The following is a 12,929-nucleotide window of genomic DNA, read 5'->3' as shown; positions in this document are numbered from 1 at the left end:
ACCAATTTTTTTTCTGTTTTCGACGCGTTTTTATCATTCGCGTTTTTTTTTTTTTATTATTGTCGAAGTAAGACACTAGAAGGTTGAAACGGCAAAATTCGTTTCTTTTTCGCTCGGTTTTATTTTTTCCGTTTTTTTTTTTTTTTGTCGACATTTTAAAAATATTTTTTTCTTGTCTCAGCTAAAAAATAAGATATTTCATCCCTTTTTTTATCAGTTAATTTTTTTTTATTATTACTAATTTACAAGAAATGTCCCGTAATTCATCTTATTAAGGCATTCTAGTTTTTTCGCTTCATTCATAATGTGTTTGTTTTGATTTTAGCGTAAAACAACAACCAAAAAAAAACTGAATTGCGCGCAAAAAATAAAATAAAATAAACAATCGCGTTTTTTTATTTTACTTTTGTTTATTTTCCTCCTAATTTTAGAACATATTAAAAACGGAAAAGGATATTTCATTTTCTTGATTTTATGATTTTAAAGGAAAAATTTGACGGTCACAATTTATTGTATAGTTTATTGTTCCTGGTCAAACTTTAGTAGTGATAATAATAATAACAACAACAACAACAACAAAATAAAGAAATTAAAGAAATCACAAAGACTAAAGACACATGTTATCCCTTAATCCGACTATTAACCCTAAGTCCGAGTGGTAAAACAGAAAGAAAACAGGAAGGTGAATAACGAGACTGTTAAAAATTAGTCAATCTCTCTTAATTTTATTAATAAAACGGTAAATTTTTTACATATTAGGTTCATCTCCGCAATTTTTAACACGAAGGGTTGGGGAGGGGGATCCGAAAGCCGTTCTTAATATGGGGAGGTTGGGGATGTTTATTCCGAAAACCGTTTTTAATAGCGCGTTAACATAGATGCTTAAGCACCGAATTTTTAACAAGAGCCAACTGCACAAAAGGAGGGGGGGGTGAAAAAATAAATGTACAGCAAATGCAGTGTCGGTCGCAGAGAAGATTTGTTTATCACGCGTGCGTACAAACATTGCCGCCAGTGAATTATTACAACAGTGCATACTGCATAATACAGCTCTTTATGTTATATTACAAAAATGAGCGTAACATTTATATTTAAAAAACTGCAAAATTTAAATGAGATTTTCTTATTCAGCATAGTCGAAAACCTTTAAAAGTCGTCATAAAGAAAATTGTGGAGGTAGACCTAATGTAAGAAAAATACCAAAGTATTTATCATAATGCCAAGGGGCAATAATTAATAATTAAATATGCGCTAGAGTACGAAGGACTTACCTTTAAAAAGTTGTTTTTTATAATTAATCGGGTCGGTTTTGAAGGAAAATCACATTTAAAATTGTTGCCGACGAGTAAAAACCTTTATTATTCAATGTATTCCGTATTATTTTCACTGGTTGCCATGTTTGTTTTCGCGCGCACGCGCGTGAATTCAATTTTCGTAATTTTTGGATATATTTTAAATCGATCTGTCGCCTCTCTCTCTCAACAAGCCTGAAATAGTATTTACTTTAACTTTTATAATAAGAATATATATATATATATATATATATATATATATATATATATATATATATATGAAACAAGGTGTTACATTATAAAAAAAAAAACAAAAAAAAAACAAATCGAACATCATAAAAAGTAAATACATGAAAAACTTTTACTATTGGAAAAAACACTTGGGGGGGGGGGGCTTTTTTCTTTGAAAGGCCGTAAAAAAATCCCGTCCCGTCCAGCCGACAAAGCCTTTGTCAACATGAGGATTCTGAACGTAAAGATAACTAAATACTTTTGTAATCGGAAGGAAGGGGGTATACTTTGCTTCGTGACATAAGTCTATAAAATACACGAAACAACCCCCCCCCCAAAAAAAAAAAATCAGTCCTAGAATATTATGAACATGAATTATTGTCTTTAGTTTCGTTCTCGATTTTTTTTTTTATAAGTGGAAATTACTTTTTCCCGAGCGAATTTTTATATCGGCGTTTCCGTTGCGTTTCACATGCACAAGTTTTTTTTAAATGTTTTTTTTTGTTTTTTACGAAAAAAAAAAAAAACTGTTATAAGTAAAAAGAAAAAAAAAAAAGATGTCGGGGAATAAATTCCAAAATCTATTTTTACTTTAAATAATTTACATGACTAAAATAAGATTTAACCCTTAAGTAATTCGATATAAATAAACTTAAAGAAATCGCTGACAGTTTCCAATGTTTTGCTGATTGTACGCAATTCTTGAAAACAGTTTTTTTTTATTTTCCTAAAAGGTTTCTGATTTTAAAAGATTACCCCACCCCCACAGGCACACACACCCGCAGTCCGCACTCTAGTCGTATTGTTGGAAACCGGATTCCCAAGAATTAACATCAGTTTCTTCTTCGTTTAAGGTTATTTTAGGAATATTCCCATCTCCTTTTTAAATAGTCTTAAAATAAAATTAAAAAATTAAATAGTAATCCCGGAAATTTTAATCAAATATGCACTAAAAAAATCGGAATTGGAATAATCCAAAGCGGTATGGAAGTGGTCTGAGAATCGAATGAATTATGTACTTGTGGGTTGGCGTAGTCTTTGGGTACAGAATGAACGGTATTATTGTAGATTAACACTCGCGGACCCCACCTCCTCCTGAAGAGATTCTACGTTTTTAGGCGATCACGTGGGAACACCCTGAACAATTTCGCGTAAAGAAGAAAAATATTTGAGAATTTATAATGGCGCCTCAGAATCGTATATTAATTTAAAGAAAAATAATTATTTCCGTATCATTCTAGCGTTTTAGGGCAGTTAACTACATTTTTTTTTAATATTCAGTGACGGTGCGTTTTGTTATGGAGAATTCTACATCTTAAGGGGATTTCGTAAAACTTAGGATTAGAGGTAAAAAAAATTAGTTAACTGCTTTAAAAAGTTAGAATGGATCAGAATGGGTTTAATCTTCCGTTAAATTTATATACTGTAATTAAATTTTTATACTATGTATTGTTTCGCCCGAATTTCCGGTAAAATCGAGTGTGACAATTTCTTTCAACAACATCATTAGCAGCATCATCAGCCACTTAAAATTCATTTTAAATGCCGACATAAGTTCGATGGTTTTTATAAATTGACTTTCAAAGTACCCTCTCTCTGCCCATGTCTTTATTTATCCATCTTTTTCTCAAATCCATCCTTATCTCTTCCTCCCAATGTTTTCCTTGGTTTTCCTAGACCAATTTACCCTGCTGCCTCAACTGTTCTATATCGACTTCGCCGAGCACTGTTCATTCTTTGAACGTGACCATACCATTGAAGTCTCCTGTTGTGTATACATCTTTAAAACTCGTATTATACATGCATCATATCATTCTAATATCATTTTTTGGGGGTTTGTATTACTGTACACATAGATTCGAAAAAGTTGTCAAAAAACAAATATATAACAAATAAATGTTATCAAAGGCAAGATAAGTTACTTTTCTGCCAAACTGTATATATTTTTTGTGTTTTTATTCAATGTAACATATTTATTCAGCTCGAAAAACATACAGTGTTTACCGATGTATTCGAAAATTCAAGATGGCGTCTCACACCCTCTTTAACACGGTAAGTTTGAGAAAAGGTGTTATAAATAAAAATATACAAAATACTATTAAAACCTCGCCGAATATATGTCAACCTATGTCACGGTAACATATATTGAGCGAGTTTTTAACAGTATTTTATCCGTTTTTCTTTTATTTATAATACCTTTTCCCAAACTTACCGTGTTAAAGAGAGAATCAGACGCCATCTTGAATGTTCCAATACATCGGTAAACACTGTATGTTTTTCGAGCTGAATAAATATGTTACATTAAATAAAAACACGAAAAATATATCCAGTTTGGTAGAAAAGTAACTTATCTTGCCTTTGATAACATTTATTTGTTATATATTTGTTTTTTGACAACTTTTTTTGAATCTATGTGTACAGCAATACAAACCCATTTTTTTTCATTCAATGCATGTCGTCAACCCTTACTGGCCAGGTTTCACTTCCATACATCTTAAAATTGCATGTGTAATAGACTTTTCCTTTGATCAACAGGGATAACACTGCTAGTTAGTGATGCCAATAGTTTTCTGAACCTACTCAACCCACTTACTTCATACAACCTGAGTAAGTTTTGTTCATACAAAGTTGGGGATACGTCCTAGACAATCAGCTCAACAGCTTAGTTCGTTAAGTAAATGATGACCTGACATCTTTTGGGATGAAATAAGATCCTGTACAGTTCTAGGAGGTTCGCTCTTCCAGGCCTTATCTTCTCTTGGTTAGTTTATTGCTAATCACCTGAAGCACCTTACTTGGGAATGCCAATGAGACTGCTCAGGCATTTTTTGATTGTTAGAGTGTGCATTCTTTCAGCGTGGCCATACCAACAAAATCTCCTGCTCTGTTTCTGCACACATCTCCCTATATTGTTCAGATTTAATCTTCCTCTGAGGTCATCGGATCTAAGCCTGTTTTTAAGACTCACATTACAAATACATCATATCATTCTCATATTTTTCTCCATGCAACACATGTCCTCAACTCTCATTGGCCATGTTTCACTTCCATCCATGGTCACACTACATACACATACATCATAGATTCTTCACTTGATCTACAGTGGTAAAACTTTGTTGGTGAATAATAGCAGAAATTTCCTGGACTTTTGCAATCACACCAGCACCACTTTACTTTATATATCCTTGTGCTTTATAAGAACTTCCCTTGAATGTGCTCCAATGAACTTGCTGCACTTGTACCCCCTGCATTAACATAAATACCCCCACCCCATCCGCCTTGCAGAAAAATCTCACTCTTTCTATATATAGATTTTGAGATGCCAAAAGATTTTCTAACCTATTAGCTTCTTTCCTCAAACTGTTTGCCTTTGGAATTCCCTCCCTACTCTTTGTTTCCTCGACTGTACCAACTTACAGAAATTTAAATGTAATGTGAACAAAAATCTTGCTCAACCAGATTGCCCTTTATAAATCCGGCTTCTATGTGTATGTGACAATATGCCTTGTTTGAAGTGAATATCTACACTCCTATAAAATTTTTGTTTTTGTGTGTGTATTGATATTCATATTAATAACCTTTTTTTCTATTTATTTAAAAAGAAAATACAACGTTGTTATATATGGATTGTGGAATTGCATTCATCTGCTAAAGATCTAGCTAATTTTCATATTCTTTTAAACATTCATTTTAATTAATACCCTCTTGATTTTTTCGGTTTTCTTATGGGATGATCATCTTTAGTTAACGTGTAATTATATTCATGCAGATATTCTACATGATTTATACTTGCATAATATTTGTGTAAAAAGGTTATAGTGAACACAAACCTCTTTATATATTTATGTATGCATATATATATTCATTTAAACAATTTTGCCTACCAAACTCCTGTCAGTTTTTGGTTTACAGACATGAAACATAATATATAGGGTATTCGAACTCATGTGAACTTTATATTTGGGCTTTAGTCAAGGAAAAAAGGCGCAAAAGTGTGAAAATTAAAAAAAAAAATGGAATTTGCCAGATGAAGGTCGAACGACGGCATAACGAATATACATGCATAACGTTATAGCTATTGGTTCATGTTTTAATTTTTAGCCTTGCTGTACACATGTATTCATAGCTCAGCCATTAACGTCAAAGGAAAAAGCAAATCATAAGCTAAACATTTTGGTTTCGATTCTCTGTGGTGGCACACGTTTCATTTTTTTTTTTTTTTTTAACTTTTTAAATAATTACTATATATTGGGTTCAATAAATACGAAATCTGCATTAATCAAAATATATTTAAGCATATTTTATGACCAGGCAATGCCGGGCTGCCTGCTAGTAAATAATAAAGAAACATATTCAGCATGTGTTTACATATTGATTTTTTTTTTAATTCCATTTTCAACCCAAACAAGGTACAGTGCCATTCTGATGTAGGGGGCTACTATTGGGGACATAATTTGCAGGGATACTATGTAGGGAGTTGAGCAGCAAGATGTCTGTTCACATTACACTTGAACTTCTGCATATCAGTACAGTTGGGAAAGCAGGAACCCGGATGGGAGTTCCACAGTCTAGCAGTTCTGGGAAAGAAACTATTGGAGTAGAAGGCTTTCTTACATCTAGGGATTTCTACTGTGTATGGGGTGGGATTTTGCTGCTTGTTGGGTGTATTTACGTCAAAGGGGTACAAGGGCCAGTAGTTCGTCGGAGCATTTACCATTAAAATACTTGTAGAATAGGCAGAGGGATGCAACATTTCATCGATGGGACAGAGGTTGAAGCTTCGATAATAGTTTAGGACCTATCAGGTTTGCGACTCTCTTTTGAACCCTGTCCAGGAGCGAGAGACTATATTGGATGTGTACATAACAACAGCTTGAGAGACAAAGAGAGTTTATAAATAAATGTTTCTGGTCGTCAAGACAATTTGAATTTTCCTTAAGTCAAAGTCATTTCAGTAATTATTTTTTATTTATTAATTTTTTTTTACCTCAGTAACTAACTCTCTTTCTTCTTTAAAAAAATCAAACTTTTATTCCTGCCAAACAAGTCGTATTGCCACTCAAATGTTAGAAGCTACTGTTGTAGAAGCCCAATTTATAGGGAATTAATCTGAATGGGGGAGTTGGGCAGCAAAATATTTGTTCACATTACATTTAAATTTTTATATGTTGATATAGTTGGGGAGACAGGAAAGAAATTCCAAAAGTAAGCAGTTCACAGAAATAAGCTATCACAGTAGAAAACCTTCCAGCGTTGAGGGACCTCTAAAGTGAAGGGGTGCGAGTTAGCAACTAGTTGGGTGGATCATGGTATTTTCGTCAAAGGGTTTTATGTGCAGTAAGTTCATCAAAGCACATTCTGTGGTGATGCACCAGGGCCTGGAGCTTGGTAGAAGGTGCGGGACCAATGAGGTTAGAAATTATTTTTTGTACCTTGTCCAAAAGAGAGACGCTAGTGGGGTTTCCACAACAAAAATATGGATTTTCATTCAGTCATCGTTATCCTATTACAGCAAGAATGATACAATAGACGTGTAATGTGAGCTTTAAAAACAGACAGATCTGTTGACCTCAGAGGAAGATACAAGCAGCTAAATTCCACCCCTACACAGTAGAGATCCCTAGGTGTAGGAAAGCCTTCTACTCCAATAGTTTCTTTCCCAGGACTGCTTTCCTAACTGTGCTGACATGCAGAAATTCAGGTGTAACGTGAACAGACATCTTGTTTCTGATCTCCCTTTATTATATCCCTGCAACTTATGTCCTCGATAGTAGCCCCCTACTTCAAAGTGGCGCTATGCCTTATTTGGGGTGAAAATTGAATAAACAAAAAAAGAAAAGAAAAAAAAACAGTATAGGGAGATGTGTGAAAAATAGGACACTTTGATGGTATGACTTTGATGGTATGACTTTGATGGTATGACTACATTGAAAAAAAAAAAAATGCATCAAATAGATGAAAAAACAAAAGACCTAAAATCCTTTCAACTATTTTACAGACATTTTCAAGAATTTTAATAAAATTTGTTTTTCACGTGGCGTTCTATATACCAGGACACTTCGGAAGTACAACTGGGGGGGGGGGGGGTTATTGACAAATATTTGATTTTGTTTAAGATTTTTGAAGGAAATTCGGTCAACTATATTTGAGAATACAGAAAATGAGATTACAACTCATAGGTGAGGATAAGATGTGTTAAAAGCTAAGTAAAAATAAAAATACTTACGTGGATCATATCTTTTAGCTTTTAATTAATTCTTTGTTTAATACTTACTAGTTTCCACAACCAAAATTTGGATTTTCATTTATTTAGCTTTCAGCACATCTTCTTGGCACCATGTATAGTTTTGGCTATTAGGTGCTTATTTAAAATTACATGTAAAAGAAAAGATACAGAAAAATCTTTATGATGTACGTACTCATTATGGAATGAAAATGTCATATTCCAAAAATTATATAAATTGTTTAAGTAGTTTGTTTTTTAACTAAGAAAATTACAAAAGATGGAGATCTCTTCCCTGAGATAAAGAGAAGGATAGTATTGGGATGGTCAGAATATCATGAGAAGCCAAAAAGCAAAATATGTCAAGCAAAGGGCAGATCTTCAGTGAATATGTACTACCTGTAATGATCTACGATAGTGAAATATGGACCCTGACAACTCGTCAAAGTGAAATCTTGGCAGTAGCACAAAGGAAGATGGAGAGGATAATGTTAGGCATCACGCTAAAAGACAGAAAGACAAACATCTGGATCCGCCAACAAACAAGAGTTATTGACATCAATACTGCCATCAAAACATCCAAACACAGATGGGCAGGGCATGTAGCCAGACAACATGACAACAGATGGTCCATCAGGACAATGGAATGGGCACCTCGTGAACATAAGAGGCCAAAGGATAGGCCAAGAACGAGATGGAGGGACGATCTGATACAATACATGGGTCCCACATGTCAGCAGATAGCTTGGGACAGAGTTAGATGGCTAAAGTCCAAGGAGGGATTCCTCATTGAGTGATAAAACTCTTGTTGATTGATTGAATACTAAATGTATTAGGAAAAAGGCTGATTTCAGTCTCGATAATTCAAATTTTGAGTTGTCTCCCCCTTCTTTATTTCATCATGGCTGATGAAAACACTATGACTCACTGAGTTGTAGATTTTGATTTTCTTAGTAAAAAAATAAAATATGACTTTTGGAATATAACAGTTTCATTCTGAGACGAATATGTACATCATAAAGATTTTTCTGTATTTTTGTTTTGGAAATAAGTGTTATTCTAAACAAGCACTAAATATTATTCTGTCTTTTCAAATATGGTTAACTTTAATTCCCTTTAAAAATCTCTGAAAAATAAATATTTCTTATGAAATGGCCTGTAATGCAATACACTGGTTTGTCATCAACTGAAAACTTGAAAATACATGACCCCTCCCCACCTGCCCAAACATGCCACTTCTGGAATCTTTAATAAAATTCACAATCTTTTCTGCAATCCAACCATATTTGGTACAAGTAAATTTCGGTTTATGCCTGACTTGTCCACCAAGTTTCAGTCATGAATGCTCAACAGTCTTTATTTTTATTACCATTCAATGATAAGCACACATACAACATGCAAAATTATCAATAACTCTGGCACACTCCTCTCTTGGCTCTGCCCTGATTTGGATTATGATGGCCTTCTTCAGTTCAAGAATAGTTTAAGAATTGTTTTCTTTGAGATAATCACAGAAATAAAAATCTTAGATGACTAAAGTCTGGTGAGATTGAAGTCCATTCAGAATAACACTTACTGCTTATGAGACGATCACTAAAGTGCCCATTTTTTATCCTATTACAGCAAGAATGATACAATAATTATGTAATGTGAGCTTTAAAGACAGACTTAGATCTGTAGACCTCAGAGGAAGATAAACTCTGGACAGTATAGGGAGATGTGTGCAAAACAGGACAGTTTCATGATATGGCCACATTGAAAAAAAAATGGGTGAGAATTCTTGGGTCAATAGATGTAGAACAGTTAAGGTAGCAGGTCCAGTTCACATGAAAATATTAGGAACACATGGGAGGAAATGATGAAAATTAACTTGAGAGAAAGAAGGATAAATGAAGACCTGAGCAGAGATAGGTTAGTTTGGAAGTTAATTTCTTGGAGCTGTCCAGCATATGCCAGCATATAAAATGGGTCATTATACTGAATATGATGATCTCTTAGGATGTGGTCAGAGGCTAGGATGCACAATATTGGAGATTTTACTTTTTTCTGGTTAAATATAAATGGATTCTGCCCATTTAAAACTTAAGAAAGCAGAGAAAGAAATTAAAAATGGTCGGAAGTCTTCTTAACACTCGACATTGAACTTGATTGGCACAAGAGGCTTTTCTCTTCCTTGATAAAATTGTTTCTAAGATGGGTATATTTGCTGATGACACCATGCTCTATAACATGCACAAGGGGAAAACGAATGAACACATATGAGGGGCGTGCAATAAGTAATGCCCCTGACCCACTTCCCATAGCAGTAGAACAACAAAACTTGGCACAGTTATTAGTCTTTCTCTACATAGGAACCACCCAGAGTTATGCATTTCTCCCATCGTTTGATGCAACTCTGGAGACCGCTTTTGTAGAACACCCCAGGTTGGTCCTTCAACCACGACGTGACTTCAGAAATCAAGGCTGCATCATCTGGGAAATGCTTTCCTTTCAAAAACAACTTCATGGCTGGGAAGAGGTGAAAGTTAGAGGGTGCAAGATCAGAAGAGTAGGGAGGATGGGGATGATTTCATAACCACACGCCTGTGCTTCTGATCTGGCGACATGCGAGTTGTGGACTGGAGCGTTGTCCTGCAGGAGGAAGGTATCTTTGCTGATCCTGCCCCGCCTCTTGATTTTGATAGCTTCCCTTAATTTCCTCAAAAGTGAAGCATAATAGGCTCCTGTAATTGTGGTACTCTTTGCCAGGAAATCTGTCATCACTACTCCATCCTGGTTCCAGAAGACTGTGAGCATGACCTTGCCAGCGGAGGGCTGCACCCTTGCCTTCTTTGGAAGTGGTGAGTCCAAGTGCTTCCACTGCATTGACTGGGCTTTGGTCTCTGGATCATAGTGATGGACCCAGGTTTCATCCTGTGTAGTCAGTCTTTTGAAAAACTTTGACTCATCTTCTTGACACATTTCCAAATTCATCCTCGAGCACTCGACGCGTTCTCGCTTCTGGAATGGTGTGAGCAACCTGGGATCCATCTGGCAGACACCTTATGCATATGCAAATGGTCATGAATGATAGTTTCCACAGACCCTGTACTAATCTTGACATCTTTAGCTATTTGCCGAATAGTAATGCACTGATCTTCCAAAATGGGGCAGCCTCAACTTGACAAACAGATGCCTCATCAATGGCAGAAGGGGGGAGGGGCCAGGTCTGGGAGCTGTTTCCACAGACTTCCGGCCATGTTTGAATTCACGATGCCAGCATTTTACAAGGTCATATGATTGGGTATTGTCATCATAAGTTTCTTTCATTTCATCAAAAGTCTCCTGTGGTGTGCGTCCTTTCAAATACAAATAACGGATCACTGCTCGACATTCAACAGGCTCCATTTCACACCTGACTTAGTTCAAACACCTGTAAAACAGAAACCATAATTAGTTCAGAGCTGTAATTTGCCATATAACCCGTAGAGATATAAATCATTGCACATGCAAAATTTCAGCTAGATCAGACAACTGGAAGTGGGTCAGGGGCATTACTTATTGCACGCCCATCGTATCAAGGGAAATGGCAGAAACACTAGAAACTCTAATAGTTTCTTCCCCAGAACTGCTAAATTTTGGCACTCGCTTCCAGGTTCCTGCTGTTCCAATTGTACTGACATGCAAAAGTTCAAGTGTAATGTGAACAGACATCTTGCTGCTCAAATGGTTTGTTAATATTGAAAATAAGGAAAAATGTGCCTTCATTCAATTTGATATTTGTGACTACTATCAATCAATCACAAAAAATCTATTTGTAAAGGCCATGGAATTTGCAAAGAGCCATACAAATATCTCTGATGAGGATATTGAAATTATAACTCAGTGCCGAACTACGGTTTTAGTTAATAATGCTGAACAATGGACAAAAAATGCGAGAAACAATTATTTCGGCGTCTCGATGGGCTCGCTGGACTCAGCTGAACTAACGGATCTTGTAGGTCTCTACTTATTGTATACCTTAACAAAAAATAATTATATTGAAGTAGGGAACATAGGATTATACAGAGACGATGGACTAATGTTTGTAAAAAATGCTACTAATATAAAATGTGACCAAATTAGAAAAATGATACATAAAAAAAATGAAGATTTTTTGTCTCAAAGTTGAGATAAACAGTAACTTAAAACAAGTCAACTTTCTAGATGTAAGTTTCGATTTACAAAATAATATTTTTAAACCATATATGAAGGAAAATACCAATCCCATCTACATTAATCCCCAATCTAACCACCCGCCTGCTATTATAAAACACATTCCAGTTTCGGTAGAAAGCAGAATTAATAATAACTCGTCAAATGAAGCCGTATTTAATAATTATAAAAATATATATAACTTAGCACTAAAAAATAGCGGATATAAAAACGTGGCCATTACATATAAGCATAATAATAATGGTGGTTGCAATAATAATAATAATAATAATAGCAGATCAAAAAATAAAAATAAAAAAGTGATTTGGTTCTCACCTCCATTTAATAGCTCGCTAAAAACGAAACTTGGTAAAAAGTTTTTACAACTTGTAGAAAAGCACTTTCCCCCAGGAAATATACTTCATGGTATTTTTAATAGAAATACCTTAAAATTAAGCTATAGCTGTTGTGAAAATCTGGAAAGGATTATAAAAAAAACATAATAATAACAGCGAAAGAACTAGTGTAAATGATTCTAAAGTTAATGTGTATGATTCTAAAGCTATTAAAAACTGTAACTGTCAAATACCTAATACTTGTCCCTTAAATAATAAATGCTTAACACCTTAAGTAGTATACCAAGCAAAAATATTTCCAGAGGAAACCCCAAATGAAGAAAAGTTTTATATAGGTAGTACGCAATTGACATTTAAGGAGAGATTCTATGGACATAAAAGCTCTGTGATGAATCAAAAATATGAGAAAAATACTTCATCATCAATATACTACTGGAAATTGATTAAGGAGAACAAAACACCTAGGTTGGAATGGAAAATCATTAAAAGAGCTAATGTATGCCTTTCATTACAGACACCATGTTTTCTTTGCCTCCATGAAAAGCTGGAGATAACTAAATTTAAAGATCGTAACAAAATTTTAAATATCAAACAAGAGACAGCTATCTCTTGTAAACATTTTCAAATTCATACACTAAAGAAATTATAAAACAC

The 12,929-nt window shown here is 34.6% G+C and overlaps 1 protein-coding gene across 1 annotated transcript in view; it reads left to right on the top strand.

Moving 5' to 3' along the window:
- LOC145293022 (chitotriosidase-1-like) overlaps nucleotides 1–12,929 on the top strand; it is a 63,460-nt gene that overhangs the window by 213 nt on the left and 50,318 nt on the right. The window lies entirely within an intron of this gene.

Source organism: Euprymna scolopes, chromosome 14 (assembly GCF_053919585.1).
Source record: "Euprymna scolopes isolate OS-2025 chromosome 14, ASM5391958v1, whole genome shotgun sequence".
NCBI lineage: Eukaryota > Metazoa > Mollusca > Cephalopoda > Sepiida > Sepiolidae > Euprymna > Euprymna scolopes.
Note: the sequence above shows the minus strand (reverse complement) of the source record. Positions and strands in the feature narration are given on the sequence as shown.